The following is a 14748-nucleotide window of genomic DNA, read 5'->3' as shown; positions in this document are numbered from 1 at the left end:
GGGAATTCAAGGAAAACATGTTGAGGAGACTGTGTGGTAATTAATTTTCGCGGTAATTAATTGGTTAGTAACTTGTTAGACTTCTTCTGTAATCTTACAGCAGAACCCACTGTATAACCGGGCGATTACATTACCGTCGTTCCACTTGGATATTTTTATAGGCAAAATAATGAGCACTGCCACAATGAAACAAACAATTTAGGAAGGTTTGATGTAATGTGGATTACTCCCACAGTTAATAGATACATCCCATTAAGTCTTTGTAGCGATATAGATTGACAAGTAATGGAAATTACTGGGCTACAAACATCCAACCAGAAAGTTATTTCTAAGTATAACAGGACACAGCATGATAGGTATTTAAATCATGAAAAAGATAGCAGGATCTTTGTTCAAGAGCACTGTGTTAGGAAATGACCCCTGGGACGGAGGCTTCCAGATTGTGAAAAGGAAGTGAGGAGTACTAAACAAGTGGATGGTCTATGCCAACTTCCTCAAGAAAATATAAATATAATGTCATGGAATGTGGCAGGGGTAAAAAACAAATTAAATGATGAGGAATGGAAAAACAAATTTGAGAACTGTGCCCTAATCTTGTTTCAAAAAACATGGCATACCGAACCATTTTTTATAAATGGCTATCAAACTATATGTACACATGCCATACCATCTAAAATGGGACGTGCAAAAGGTGGCCTAGCAGCCGCAATCTCAGTATCCTCTCCCCTCATTTAAAAAAATCATATACTGCATCACAATTTTATCAATTATTTTATTTTAAATTTGAGGGGAAACAGTCCATCGTTGTAATTAATTTCTATAACAATATCTTTGATAACACAAGATCTAAGGTAATTAGTTCTCTAGAAGAGGATCTTAATGGTTTCCTAAAAGGGATGGGGTGGTGACTACATGCTCTACTGGGCCGGTGATTTTAATATTGAAAAATGCGAAGTCATAGCAGGAGAACAATGTGGCCATCTTAATGACTATGGAGATCGAATTTCGCATTTTCCCCATGATATTTATGGAGAAACTATTAATTTTGCTATCCATAAATATAATTTGGTAATCATGGAATTAAAAGATGTTGATGAACATTCACCCACCCATACATTTGTAGGTGTTAGATCGTCTTCAACTATTGATCATTTAATTGTTTCAGAACGATGTAGGGATTTAGTGGAATCTTTTACAGTTCGTGTAAGCTTATTTAGTGATCACCACCCCTTAATTTTGACTTTGAAGATAAACATATCTCGGATTAAAAGAGGGAAGGTAGCCAATACTAACATCACGACCCAAGGTAACAAGGGAGTCTCATTAAAATGGTCAAGAGTAAATCCTTCTTTGTTTATGGAAAATCTTACAAGGAAAAAACATTATTACTGAAATAGCGGACGATTTAAAAATTAAACAAAAGAATAAAGCGCGTAATCAAGAACCTAGAGGGTTTAATCAGGAATGTTCAAGGTTAAATAAGGAACTGAAAATTATCATAAAAATAAAACCTATGAACAATTCTGAAATAAGAAACCTAGGAGAAAGCATAATACTGCTCTGAATGTTAGGAAAACTGAGATCTGAGAAGAGGCTTGGGATAAATTAATACAAGCAGCAACAACTTGTGATACAACCCTGTTTTGGAAAACTATTAATTATCCTTTTTTAGAGATACTTCAGCGGTAAAGATAGACGTTTTAATGCCATTAGAGGAATGGATAATGCATTTTTAAGGCATTCTTAACCCAGAAGGGGCAAATATCACACAAACAGAAAAAATTACTTTATAATACTTGACCCTGAAGGGATACCTCGGATAACCCTAGAAGAAATTAAAGGGGCACTTAATAAAAGTGCTAGTGGTAAAGCCGCTGGCCTTGATGGGGTCCCAATCGACGTTTTTAAGCATGATATTGAATTCTGGTCAACTATCCTATTGAATTTTTTTAATGCAACCTTTGATGGAATGCTACCCACATCTTGGGTTGAAAGTATTATAGTTCCTATATTCAAAAAAGGGGATGGGGGAATGCCAAGTGTTATCAACCCATATCTCTCCTTGACTCTACCTCCACATTGATGGGGGAGAGTCTTGTTGGGAAGACTAGAAAACTGGGCCTCTGAGAATAACATTCTCTCAGAGGCCCAGTATGGGTTAAGGAGAGGTATTTGGACGATAGAACAATGTGTAAACTTGGATCTTTTGGTGGGAAAATATACCTCAGCAAAGAGGGGGTCCGTACACCTTTGTTTTGTGAACCTTACCAGTGCTTTTGACCTGGTAAATCATGACAAACTGCGGCAAACACTGGTTGAGTTAGGTGCCCCCAAAGATATTGTTATTTAATTATCCCAGATTTACACCTTTTTATTATCCAGAGTTCAACTTGGCCTAAAGGGAGACTGTACGCCAGACTTTAGGGTAACTCGTGGGATAAGACAGGGGTGCGTTTTAGCATCCCTTTTATTCTCACTATATATAAATAACATGGATTGTTTTTTGCAGAACCTCAAGGCTGACACACCAAAGGTAGGACCTCGCCCCACCCCAGCGCTCCTTTATGCAGACGATGCCGTCCTTTTTTCAAGGATGGCAAATGGCCTGCAATGCTTGATAGAAAAATTTGCTCATTTTATGACTGAAAAGGATTTAAAATTGAACCTAACCAAAACCTTTGTCATGACTTGTGGTAAAAATAGAAGAAGGATTAAAAAGCACTATGTGGGTGGTACCGCGATTGATAGAGTTTCAAGTTTCACTTATTTGGGCCTACTGTTTAATGAAAATGGTACATGGGATCCGATCGCATGTTAATTTATAAAAAATTTAATTTGCACGAACCATAGAGGGCATATTTAGATTCTCAGCCAAAATAGGAAATAAACCCATCAGGAAAATGCTCACCCTATATAGAAGTAAAGCGATTACAACTGCATGTATGGTGCAGCGCTATGGGGGAGAACTAACACTGTAACCCTCCAAATACAAGAGAACAAGTTTTTAAAACGTTTGCTAGCAGTTCCAAGTTCTACATCTAATTGTTTAGTCCACAGAGAATTGTCTGTCCCCTACATTAGTGATTTTATACAAACAGCTGGTCTAACACTATGGCATGGGATTTGGACGAGAGAAGAAGCAAGGTTCACTAAGAGAATAATACGTGACTGTCTGGCTCTAGATAATAGCAGGAAAATATTGTGGCTTGAATATATACAAAGCTGCAAATTAACTCTAGAGCATAAAGAACCCATGTCTATTCAAGAACATAGTAAAAAAGAATTGAAAACAAGGCTTACTACTGCAATGGAATTACTAAGGGAGGGTGAATCAAGTCCAAAACAAAGCATCATCTCTTAGTATCAGCGCCCACTTTTTATGGGCATACAACCTTATCTTATTATAGTAAGAAATATTTAACACAGGTTCTTCTTGACTAGACTAAGACTTGGTACCATACATTACTTAGTTGCATTTCCTATGTCTAGGGAAAGGTACCATGTTTTACCAAATTGTCCATGTGATAGAAAATCTCCCCAAACTATGCTGCATTTTTTATTATTTTGTGATTTTTATAGGGACATTCGCAAACTTGCTCTGAAACCTCTTTTTTTAGTAAATACATGTTATCATTATAAACAAGCTTTTAACTTTTTCTGTAGCCTGGGGAATGAAAAAATCATGAACACTGCTTGCAATTTTATTCAAAAGTCCTATTTGGAGGCTCTAACTTATGAAAATTACGAAGATTGAAGATGGAATTATAATGTCCCCCTATTTCAAAGGCATGATGTATAGAATCAAATGCACTTTATGTACTTTGGAGAAGATTTCTTTTAAGATTAATGAATTTAAAGGACTCTGATGAATTTTTATGAAATTGTTTCCTTGGATCATTATCTAAAAATGGACTGTATTTTTGTAAATCAATAGTGATTGCGTAAGTAATGTATTTTTATCCTTGTTATTAGTATGCTTTTATGGTCATGCAAAATGTACCAAATAAAGCTTTTTGAATTTGAGTCCCAGAGGACAGGGAGGCCCTTGTACACATTAAAAAGGCATTTGCAGGACATAATAAAATTCTACGTAAACTCCGTAAAGGTTTATTAAAATTAAGAATCATTAGAAAAGGCAAAATGTAGTTAGTCTTATTCAAATCTGCACCAATAAAGCATACGAATAAAGCCACCAATTGTGCAACAAAAGGGAATTAGCGTGAACCAAAATATAGTTCAGCAAAGAACTAACATAAATCTACTAAGTTTGCATGTCAAGGGAGAGTCTAAATATAAATCAGCAGGAAGACCGATATGAAGTCTGCCCCTGAGGAAAGAGCCAAAAAGCCTAAGTGTAAACACTTGACAGTCTACTGTAGTCTCTATGTATACGTTTGCAAACAGGCTAACGTGGATTCAGCCTTCGAGAAATCAAGCAGAAAGTAATGAATGTAAAATCAAAAAACAAACTGACACAGTTACTGTTCAGTTAAAAAAGCAAGGAAATGTTCTAGCACATTTCCCAAAAAAGTCACATTTTGTTGGTTTCAGACAGCGAAAAACTACACACTTTACATATTGTGAAATGAAGCAATAGTGACAACAACGAAGGTGTTTCATGAAAACATGATACATAAAATAAGTAACATTTAGGGACACCTATTTTGCATACATATTAAGAAGGAAATAGCTTTGCTGGACTTAAAAATATTGAATTTATAACAGGATTAAGCAAAAGATCTTGAATATTGCAACATACGAGAACATCCTGACACATGACTTCCTCTTGACGTACACTAGTAAATACATTTTATTCATTACAAGAAGCAACACCATATTCCATGAAAAGAAAAATACAGAAGACAAACATGCATATAAGAAACTTGTTTAGTCAATATTTAAAGCCACATTTTATACAGAAACTTTAGAATGTGTATCAGTGCAAGCAGCCTGAGGCCCAGTAATTTACATTTGCATCCTAATAGTTACAGTACTTTAAACACCCATAAATAAAAATAATTTTCTAATCAATAAAACACTTTCACATACATATATGTAACTTGTGTCATGCTAACATCCCATGCACTCAATGAAATGTTGGAGGATATTGAATTTATTAGCTGGGAAAATACCCTTTCTTCTGACTGACTCAACATGTGCGAGAAAAGCAGTGAAACCCTGTAATCATTTCATTATTAATTTAAAAGTCATTGTTCTATGTAATCTATTCTCACCTTGTGTTTAATTGAAATGCTTGCAGAATTACTCATATTTTATAAAAGACACATTTGTATACGGGAAGTTATATGGCTTTGTATATTTATTGTAAACAAATACCAAACCATAGATATAATTTGGCCAGAAACAATACTTATGTCAACAGTATTATAGAAGAGGTGTCAAAAACATAAATCAGCACAAACAAAATCTCCATGCCCTGGAATCCCATAAAAGATTTAAATTTGCAAATTTTATTTAGAACATCTGGAGCAGAACTTCTTTTTACCAGGATATGTGAAAGAAGGCTTAACACCAGATGGTATTCCCAGCAGTTCCTTGATTCTAAATGTAAAACAAACAAACCAAGAACCAGCATGCTTATATCTGCAGATGGGGTTTGTTGAGGGGGGGAGCAAGGCACTTCGGAAGATACTTTGTTTAACTGCACATCAAAGGGTAATGTTTACATATGTTTAGTTGTCCTTACTACAACTCCTCAATGCCACTTCTTTGGCTGTCCAATGGCCATTTGAGACAGCTTTTACACAGTAGGCCATACATTTGAATTCATTTTTAAGCACAGCCATTGACAGTAGATGCAAGTGTATTTTTACAGTGATAAGCAATATAGCTTAGTGTAGGAAATTGAGTAACTGAGTAAGCGGGGAACCCTTCTCAAGCAACAACTCCAATTTCTGTCTGGGTGAAGTCATAAGCAAACCCCAAATTAACCTTTGCTTAACCCTCAGAAAGCTTGGCACAAAGCAGTCAGACTTAGGTTAGGGGCAATGTGTAAAGTATTTATGCAGTATTTCAGACATTTATCAAGAGAAAGCACAGCTCAAGAAAAATTCCAGATCAATTTAGAAAAATAGAGTAATATTTATTAAATTATTTGGCATCCAAACAACAAAAATCCAATTGGTAGACACAGAGATGTGAAGTTTTAAAGATTTTGTTAAAAATATTGCTTAAAAGCACAAAGCATCAACTGTGGCTATCTGGTTGCGCTGGACTGAGACAAAGTCACATGTTCAGTCCAATCACAATAAAGCACGAGCAGGATATATGGACCATGTTAGGGCCCCTAAACAAAGTATCTTAAATCCTGAGTGTGGAGCGTTGAGTGATCCTGCGACGAGAGTAAGTCACACAGGGGCTGTTCCGAGAAGCTGCATGCGGCGATGCAGGGTCCTGAGTCAGAGGTGCATTGCACATCAGCAGTTACAATGAGGCCCGATGAGGTTTGCAATGTGAGGTCTTGCGTTGTCGTCCATGAAGGCTTGGGGTGTGAAGTTCGCTGTAGGTGATGCGTTGTGTAGGCCTTGGTAGAGTACAAAGAGTTCTGCTAAGTGGAACTCTGCGAAGTGACCCAAAAACTCTGCCCTATCTGTGGAGTTCTGAAAACGACGGAGTGCATTAGGTTGTGCCGTTTGTGCTTATTTTTAGCACTGGGTGTTTGTCCCGTACTGCAAAATCAGCATGAATGGCACCATGCACACTGCAAGAGAGCACTGCTTCTTTCTGCCGCTCAAGTATATGTTCTCCCCGAGCGGCAGCTTCCTCAACGCAAATGGAAGGTTTCTCAACATGAGCGGTAATGGCCATCCGCAACTGCCTGCATTGAGAAATCCTGCCAGGACATGGTCTAGAGTAAGATTTACCTCGCTCGTGCTCAACAACTTAACGTTGACAGACGCTGCGTTGATTTTTTGGTCGCACGGCATTGGTGCACGGAAATTCCAACCACATGGCGGTGCTGCATCAGAAAAACAGGCGCTGGAAGGGTGATGCGTCGATTTTGATGGTTTCAAGCAGGTCTTTGCAGCAGGAACAACCTCCGTGGGCCAAAACTAGATTTGGCAAGGCAAGTCAGAACTCCCAGCAGTGGAGTTTAGGGATGTTGCAGATGAAGTCTTTCACCAGCCTGAGTCTTCCAAGAGGAGGCAAGCACACACAGCCATTGGGGGAAACTTCACAAGCAGGATAAAAAGCAAAGCCCAGTCCTTTTCCTCTTCAAAGCAGAAGCAGCACCTGCAGGCCAACCCAACAAAGAAACACACAGCAAAGGGGCAGTACTCCTCCTCATAACCCTTCAGCCCTTCTCCTTGGCAGGGTCTCCTCTTGATCCAGAAGTGTTCTGAAAGGCTGTGGTTTTAGGTTCAATACGTATAACCCTTTTGGCCTTTGAAGTATGCATTCTTCAAAGGATTGTCTTTGTACTGCACAAGTTCTTGTCCTGCCTGGTCTTGGCTCTAGACACACTCCAAGGGGGTGGAGATAGCATTGTGAGAGGCCAGGCACAACCCTTTTCAGGTGCAGGTGACAGCTCCTTCCACCAGTCTAGCTCAGGAAGGCCATTGATCCTGGCAATGGCCATCGGGATATGCAGGGTACACCTCAACTCCCTTTGTGTAGCTGTTTAGAGTTAATGCACAAACAAGAACATGCCAATCTAAACCAGACGTTGATTCCACAGGCAGGCAGAGGCACAGGATGGTTACACAAGAAAATGCCCACTCTCTAAAAGTGGCATTTCCAAACACATGAAACCATCTTCACTAAAATATGTGTTTTTAAATTTGGAGCTCAGAGAGCTCAAACTCCAAATCTCTAGCTGTTCCCAATTGAAAGTTACATTTATAAGTTGTTACGTGGCAGCTCCAATGATAGCCTATGGGAGAGCTAGTCCTTGAAATAGTTAAAAACCAAATTGCCAGTATTTAACTATCAGGACATGTAAACCACTCCAGTATATGTCTTACCTTTCACATACACCGTACCCAGGCTATGGGGGTAACTTAGGCCTACCTTAGGGGTGCCTTACATGTAGTAAAAGGAAAGGTTAGGGCCTGACAAGTGGGTGCACATGCCAGGTCGACATAGCAATTTAAAATTGCACTCACAGACACTGCAATGGCAGGCCTGAGACAAGTTTACAGGGCTACTCACGTGGGTTGCACAACCAGTGCTACAGGCCCACTAGTAGCATTTGATTTACAGGCCCTAGACACAAACAGTGCACTCTACTAGGGACTTACCAGTAAATCAGATATGCCAATCATGAAAAACTAATCAGAATTACAATTTACACAAGGAGAGCTTGCACTTTAGCACTGATCAGCAGTGGTAAAGTGTCCAGAGCACATAAACCAGCAAAAACGTAGCCCAGCACACAGGTGAAAATACAGAAGGTAGAGGCAATAAGACACAGGAAACCATACCAAGGATGCCAGGTCTATCAGCTGTCATTTCCTGAAGTGATTAAGGGGCTGATTATGACTTTGACTGTGTGGGAGCAGGGTGGCACGCCACCACCCTGCTCAGGCACTGCCAAAGTCAACCGCCCGACAGATTAGGAGTTTATTCCTGGTCTGGCGGGCAGTCATTTGGCATTCCCATGGTGCTGCCTTTGAAAAAGGCACCACAATGGCAACCGCAAAACAAGTTCCTGCACAGTATAGACTGTTTAGTCATGCCTTGCAGGAACTGGACATGCATGCGACAGGGGGTCACACCATGTACCCCCCTGCATGCATCCCACTGTACAGGGGCACCAAGGAACCCTGTAAGGCCCCCACCGACAGCCTTTTTATGGCGGGCTTACCACCATGAAAAGGCTGGGTTGGGGTAACTCATAATATGCTTGGTGGTGTCGCAGCCGCCCTGCCAAGCATATTGCTGCCCCAGACGGCTGCACCTCTGCCAGGGAACGTGGTACCCTGGTGGTTGTGGCCATCCCAATCTGTCCGACCACTGTACTTGTAATACAGTGGTCAGACCACTGGTGCGGCGGTTTATGATCGCCACGGCACCTCAACCATGGGTTTGTCAGTTCGATGGACCACCCAACTCGCAATCAGGCCCTAAGAGTGCATGCAAACTCATTTCTGAAGTCTTTTCCACTCCATGCTCTTATGTGAGTTGATTGGACTTGAACTGATGACGTCAGGTGTCAGTGACAGCTTACACTAAGGAGATATGGGCTGCATAAATAATTTGCTAGGGTGCAGTTTTGTCACACAAAAAAAGGCTTTCTGGCAACAGAGTGTGCTCAGTGTGCATCATGAATGTTTTCTAAAGGCATATTGTTTTAGAATGCTTTCATTTAAAATTGTCTTGTCAAAAAGCTTGTATAGCAGCTCCGCGCAATGCAGGACAAACACCCAATGGCATCAAAGGCAGGGCACTGATAAATATTTATATGTGGCAGAATGTGTTTTTAAAAACTACATGTTTTTCGAAATCCACACTAGATCACATACACACAGTCTATTAGAGGACCGATGATGCACCTCTGTCATGTCTATTTTATGGACAAGAAAGTGTTACCTGGTCAGGATCCTGAGTCCGTGTGTGATCCTCCCTATTGCTGCAGTTCCGTGTCCCTGTTTAGATACATGGGTCGATTCATGCAGCAAACTTCCTTTGGAGGTAAGAAAATTGGACAACCGAATGGCTTTCAAGAGCGTCATCAAACACTACTCTTCTTATTGTTTTCACTGTTTTTTATACTGTGCACATTATTGTAATTCTTTATCCTAATAAACTTTTTTCTGAACTAAACACTCCTCTTCTGCTTTTCTGACAGCCAGAATTTCTTCTGTTTGCTATCTCAGCGCCATGAAGCTGCCTGGTGTCAAAGCGCTTCATAAATAAATACATTTCTTAAAAATCAATAATATCTTTATTATCCCTTTCTCTCATTGATTCATTATAGGAGTGATGACATGAAAGATTCACTAAGAGTTGAATGTATCATTGATAAAGTTGCATCAGGGCACTGTCACATACCGCATCTAAGATGTGACCAATCCAATCCTCTGTATTGTGCCACAAGTCTCAGTCCGACACAACACAAATTGGCGGGTTCAAAGTATTAGCAAAAATTCCGCTTACTTAATATTCAAAAGGCAAGATTCATTCTCCAAAACCTTGCAAACACGGCACATTCAGAGGCCTGCGTAGAATAGCAAAACTCCTTAAATGCGTATATTGTAACTCCTGCCTCTTAAAAACAGAGGTTTTCAAAGCAGAACAAAGTGGACATTGAATGACGGGCATTCTGAGGGAGCATGCAGTGCTACAAGAGTTGCTGTCTGTTTCTCTGATTCCCACAAAGCAAGCTATCCCTCACGGACAACTTCCACAGTGCAACTGATTACCGACTGACAGTCAGCTCCCATTTGGGAGCCTTATTATGTGTTCTATACTAACCCTGAGAGGAGGAACCAGGACTATATTTAAAGCTTGGTGGCGATATCTCCTGGTGAGTTATTGAGGGACGCAGGTTTAACTCTATGAAATGAGGAATAACCTACCAGGCATAGAATTGCATGGTTTCCCCGATTCGGGGAGTTTTATCATTGTGATTTAACCTGTTGTAAGCAGGTGATAGATGGCAGCAGGGTGGCTTGTGGCAGGCAGGCTGCCTGTTGCGAGGTTGCTGCCTGTCCGTTGTGCTGGAGGAGGGTGGCAACTAGACTGTGCTTCTGCCCCAAGGCCCCAACCCTCTGCACCCGCACTTTTACTAGGTTATTTGAGAAATGGTTACCTATAAAGCCATTTATTCATTTTCTTTTCCGATTTAACTTATGAGATTTTTCTAAGTAAAATGTTATTGAAAATCACCGAATTGTTCTAGTATAGTTTTTACCACTGCTATTTATTTGTCTTGACTTCAGTCAGGTATGGAGATCTTTCCTCAATAAATGGAAAGATCCTATACATTACTAATCTCACTATCCAATTATATAATTAATACATGCAGATGCAACATTTACGTCAAAGGATTATCAAATAGGATAAGTTATGTCACATCCACATTAGTGCGGACAGAACAAAAATAATTGTTTAGGAGTCTGATACATAAATGTAGGGAATAATGGATATGTGAAATTGGAATATTCTTCCTTTATTCTCTTAATCTTTCCATAAGGTTTGCAGTGATTTCTGGCACCACAGAGAATTTGGTACAACAAGGGGAAGTGGGAGAGTCAAAAGGAGGGGCAAGTCAGTAAGGAACAATTGCTTGGAGGAAGGAAACAGTATTCAGGATGCAACCTCTTTCCAAATATCTGATATAAGTAACATTATGCACAAATAGTGGACGGGAGATCCAAATTGAGGGGCCCTGGCAGTGCACAAACCTTTGCCCAAACCAAGATAATCTTGATGGAAGCAATGTGAGACGTTAGGTGACTGGTTGGATTGGGATAAATTAGTCTGACAGGTTGTTTGGATAGTGTTGGTCAAGGCTTTGTATGAGTGCTGTGTGTAGCTTAGTCGTGCTTTTGCTGGGAGCCCCCCAAATACTTAATTTGAAAGATAGAGACAGATACTACTTTTATGATGGTGATTCAGTCATTAGTTGTTTGAAGGATGTAGTGGTATTCTAAGGACATGCTTTTGCTCGGAGAGTTATGTGGGAGGAGAAAGAGAGTTTAGTATTGAAGAAAGACCCAGTTTCCTGACAACGATTCAGGGGGTGTGAGGACTGTCCAGGGAGCAAGACCCGATTGAAGTAATATAATCAGGTTTTCAGTGCCTAAGAGTAAGACCTCAGTGGTTGCACCATGCTTAAAGTGCCAGTTGCCTGTCATCCTTTGATAAACTTGTTGGAAGCAGTTACGTATTTCCCTTCTGATATCAGGCTCTTACAGAATCCTAGAATTATTTTCGATTCCGTCAACATTTATATATGGTTGCCCATGTTGTGGCTCTTAAGATGTGCTATCTATGGAGATCTTGAAGAAAGCCAGCAAGACGGAGGATTATTTGGTAAACCATATGCCACATGGATGATTTTAGGTAGCAAAGTTGCAGGTTTTATCTTGTCTCAGCGATGTGAGAGGAATGAAAATAAACCATTGCAGCACAATGCCACCTATCACAAATGTGATCTTGAGTTGGGAGAGGAGGGTGTTTTGATCTCGATTGTCAAAGGCAAAAGACAGGTCAAAGTGATGCAACATTGATCATTGTCCATGGCAGAAAGAAGTTCTTCCCTGGTATTTTTTTAGGCTGCTTCTGTCCGGTGCCAAGGTTGGAAGCCTTCTTGCATGGCACATTGGAAGGTTTTTGTTTCTAGATAGTCAGAAAGTTAAGTAGTGACATCCTTGTGCTATTATGACAATGGTTGAGAGGCTTGATGGAGCTGTATAGTTTGTTAACATATTTGGGTCAACTGTAGGTTTTTTAGGGAGTAGTGTAGGAGTAGCATTTTTAAATTATCCCTCATGTATTGATGTTGAGAAGGTCTTCAACCAGCTCAGGCTTTTCTACTTTTGGGGCATGTAATGTATATTTGGCATAAATGATTGATTTGTACTGGCCCCATATGGGTTGCAACATGATCCTCCGTCAATGGTTGCAGTTAACCTAAAGACATCAGAAGATGTGTTTAATTTTCAAACACAGAAATTTTCACCTAGACAAATTAGTATAATCCACAATTGCTAGACTTATCTTGCACAGTTTTATTAGAAGGTTATAGCCTGATGTAGAGTTTGGTAAATGGCATTCTCCGTCACAACCGTGGCAGATATTCCGTCCTCCGTATTACAAGTGTCATAGGATTTAATGCACTTGTAACACTGAAGATGGGCTATCCGTCACATTTGTGATGGAGTATCCAATTCACCAAACTTTAAATTGGGCCCTTTTTCCTTTATGCTGATAAGGTTTAATGTTTAACTCCACTGAAATAAGTCTTTCCTATTTTTTAGGCACTCTCAGTAAGATTTTTCTCGGGGACTGTGAACATATGATCAATCCCTCATAATCATATTTTTCACTCAAAAACAGAGATAAAGTGATAAGCTACAAAAACATTCCTCTTCTAAATGTTTAAATATTTATTGGGGAAATTGTTTTTCAGAAAAAAGGTATCATAATTAAACAATATCAAATTATGGAAATTGTATATTTAATTAAAAGTACATTTATATAACACTTAATACCGCCGGCTAGGCAATGAAGCGGTTTATGGTGAGTAGCACGCTACTACGAAACCCAAGGGGAGTGGTTAATCCAGTGGTATTGTTGGTTATTGGGATTAGTCATGTGCTCTCAAGGGGGAACCCCATGCATTAACTCCAGTTTCTTTGTGGTAGAATAAAGTGTGCTTTCAGGGAAATGTTTGGTGAGATACGTAGGATGGCAGAGGTTATGCATTATTGGTCTGTAGGTGTAGGATTTTAAAGTATGAGATGTTGTGATTTATGAAATGAGGTGAGAGACATTTGCAGAATTACAATAAGAGAGTTGCGGACAGACAGGCATGAGACTGAGAGGAGGGTATGCTTCAAATATGAAGGCACACAGAGGTTGGTAGGTAAGGAAAGGGTCACTAAAGAAAGGAAGGAGAGAAATCATTCTGAAGTAAGTCAAAGTCAATTTTGCATGAAAGTTTTAAAGTGTATTGTGGGAGAAGGCTTTCCGAGATAAAACACACTGAGGATGTAAGCTGTAGAAATATATATGTGTGTGTATATACATATAAATATATATATATGGGTGTATTCAAAACCTGCTTCTCATCCACCTCCGATAGCTGGACACAGAAAACGGCACACCAGGAAAATCCAGCACAAAACCTTTTATTGTGCACTTATGGAACAAGGACGACGCGTTTCGGCATTTGCCTTTATCAAGTTACCACCATTTTGTTTACCAACATATTTAAGTCCGTCTTTCATGACGATTTCATGGAGACTGAAAACACACTATCGATTTCAGACATCGAACAATATAATCACAATACATATATTGAAACAGTGTTGATAAGATCTCGTATTTTACATATGTGCATGTATATATATATATATATATATATATATATATATATATATATATATATTATTTATTCCATTGGTAAATTTCGCCAATCCTCCAGCCTAAAAAATGACGGCGGGCTTCGAGCGAGGGAGCGACCCCTCTAATATTTTGTAGGTGCTGATTTCATGCAAAAAATCAAAGCTCAAGCCCAAATTCTTATAGCGTGGTATTTATTACAACAAAAGCGTCAAAAAACCACCCGACGCGTTTCGGTGCAGCCGCACCTTGGTCACGGGTAAATCTGTTTTGTGAATACCTCCATTATCTAGTGTTTAAACATCAACATAAAAGTAGGACTACCTGTACCAACACTGCTGCTTTAGCATAAACAACGGCAGACATCTTTAAATGGTCACCGACATTCATCTGAATAGTACAACACGCACTGTGGTTATTTTGTAACACAACTTTAACCAGGTTATTAGTGCAACTGTTACTTCACAGTCTATCTACTGCCTCCCATGAATTAACATGGTATATTTTAGAGAAGGTGTTCATCACAGTTAAATGCAGCTGCAATTAAGCCCCTGTGGGCATATCGACCCTCTAAAGTTCATTCCGCCTCAGTGGGCGTATTGCTGCAAAGGAAAAGGAATAGTTACAATTTCGCCCCAGTGGGCTACAAATTCCTGTTACATATAAAGTGTAACTGAACCACATTTCTAAATACAGAGCATTCGGTGCATTTCA

Source organism: Lissotriton helveticus, chromosome 4_1 (genome assembly GCF_964261635.1).
Source record: "Lissotriton helveticus chromosome 4_1, aLisHel1.1, whole genome shotgun sequence".
In the NCBI taxonomy this organism is placed as follows: domain Eukaryota; kingdom Metazoa; phylum Chordata; class Amphibia; order Caudata; family Salamandridae; genus Lissotriton; species Lissotriton helveticus.
Note: the sequence above shows the minus strand (reverse complement) of the source record.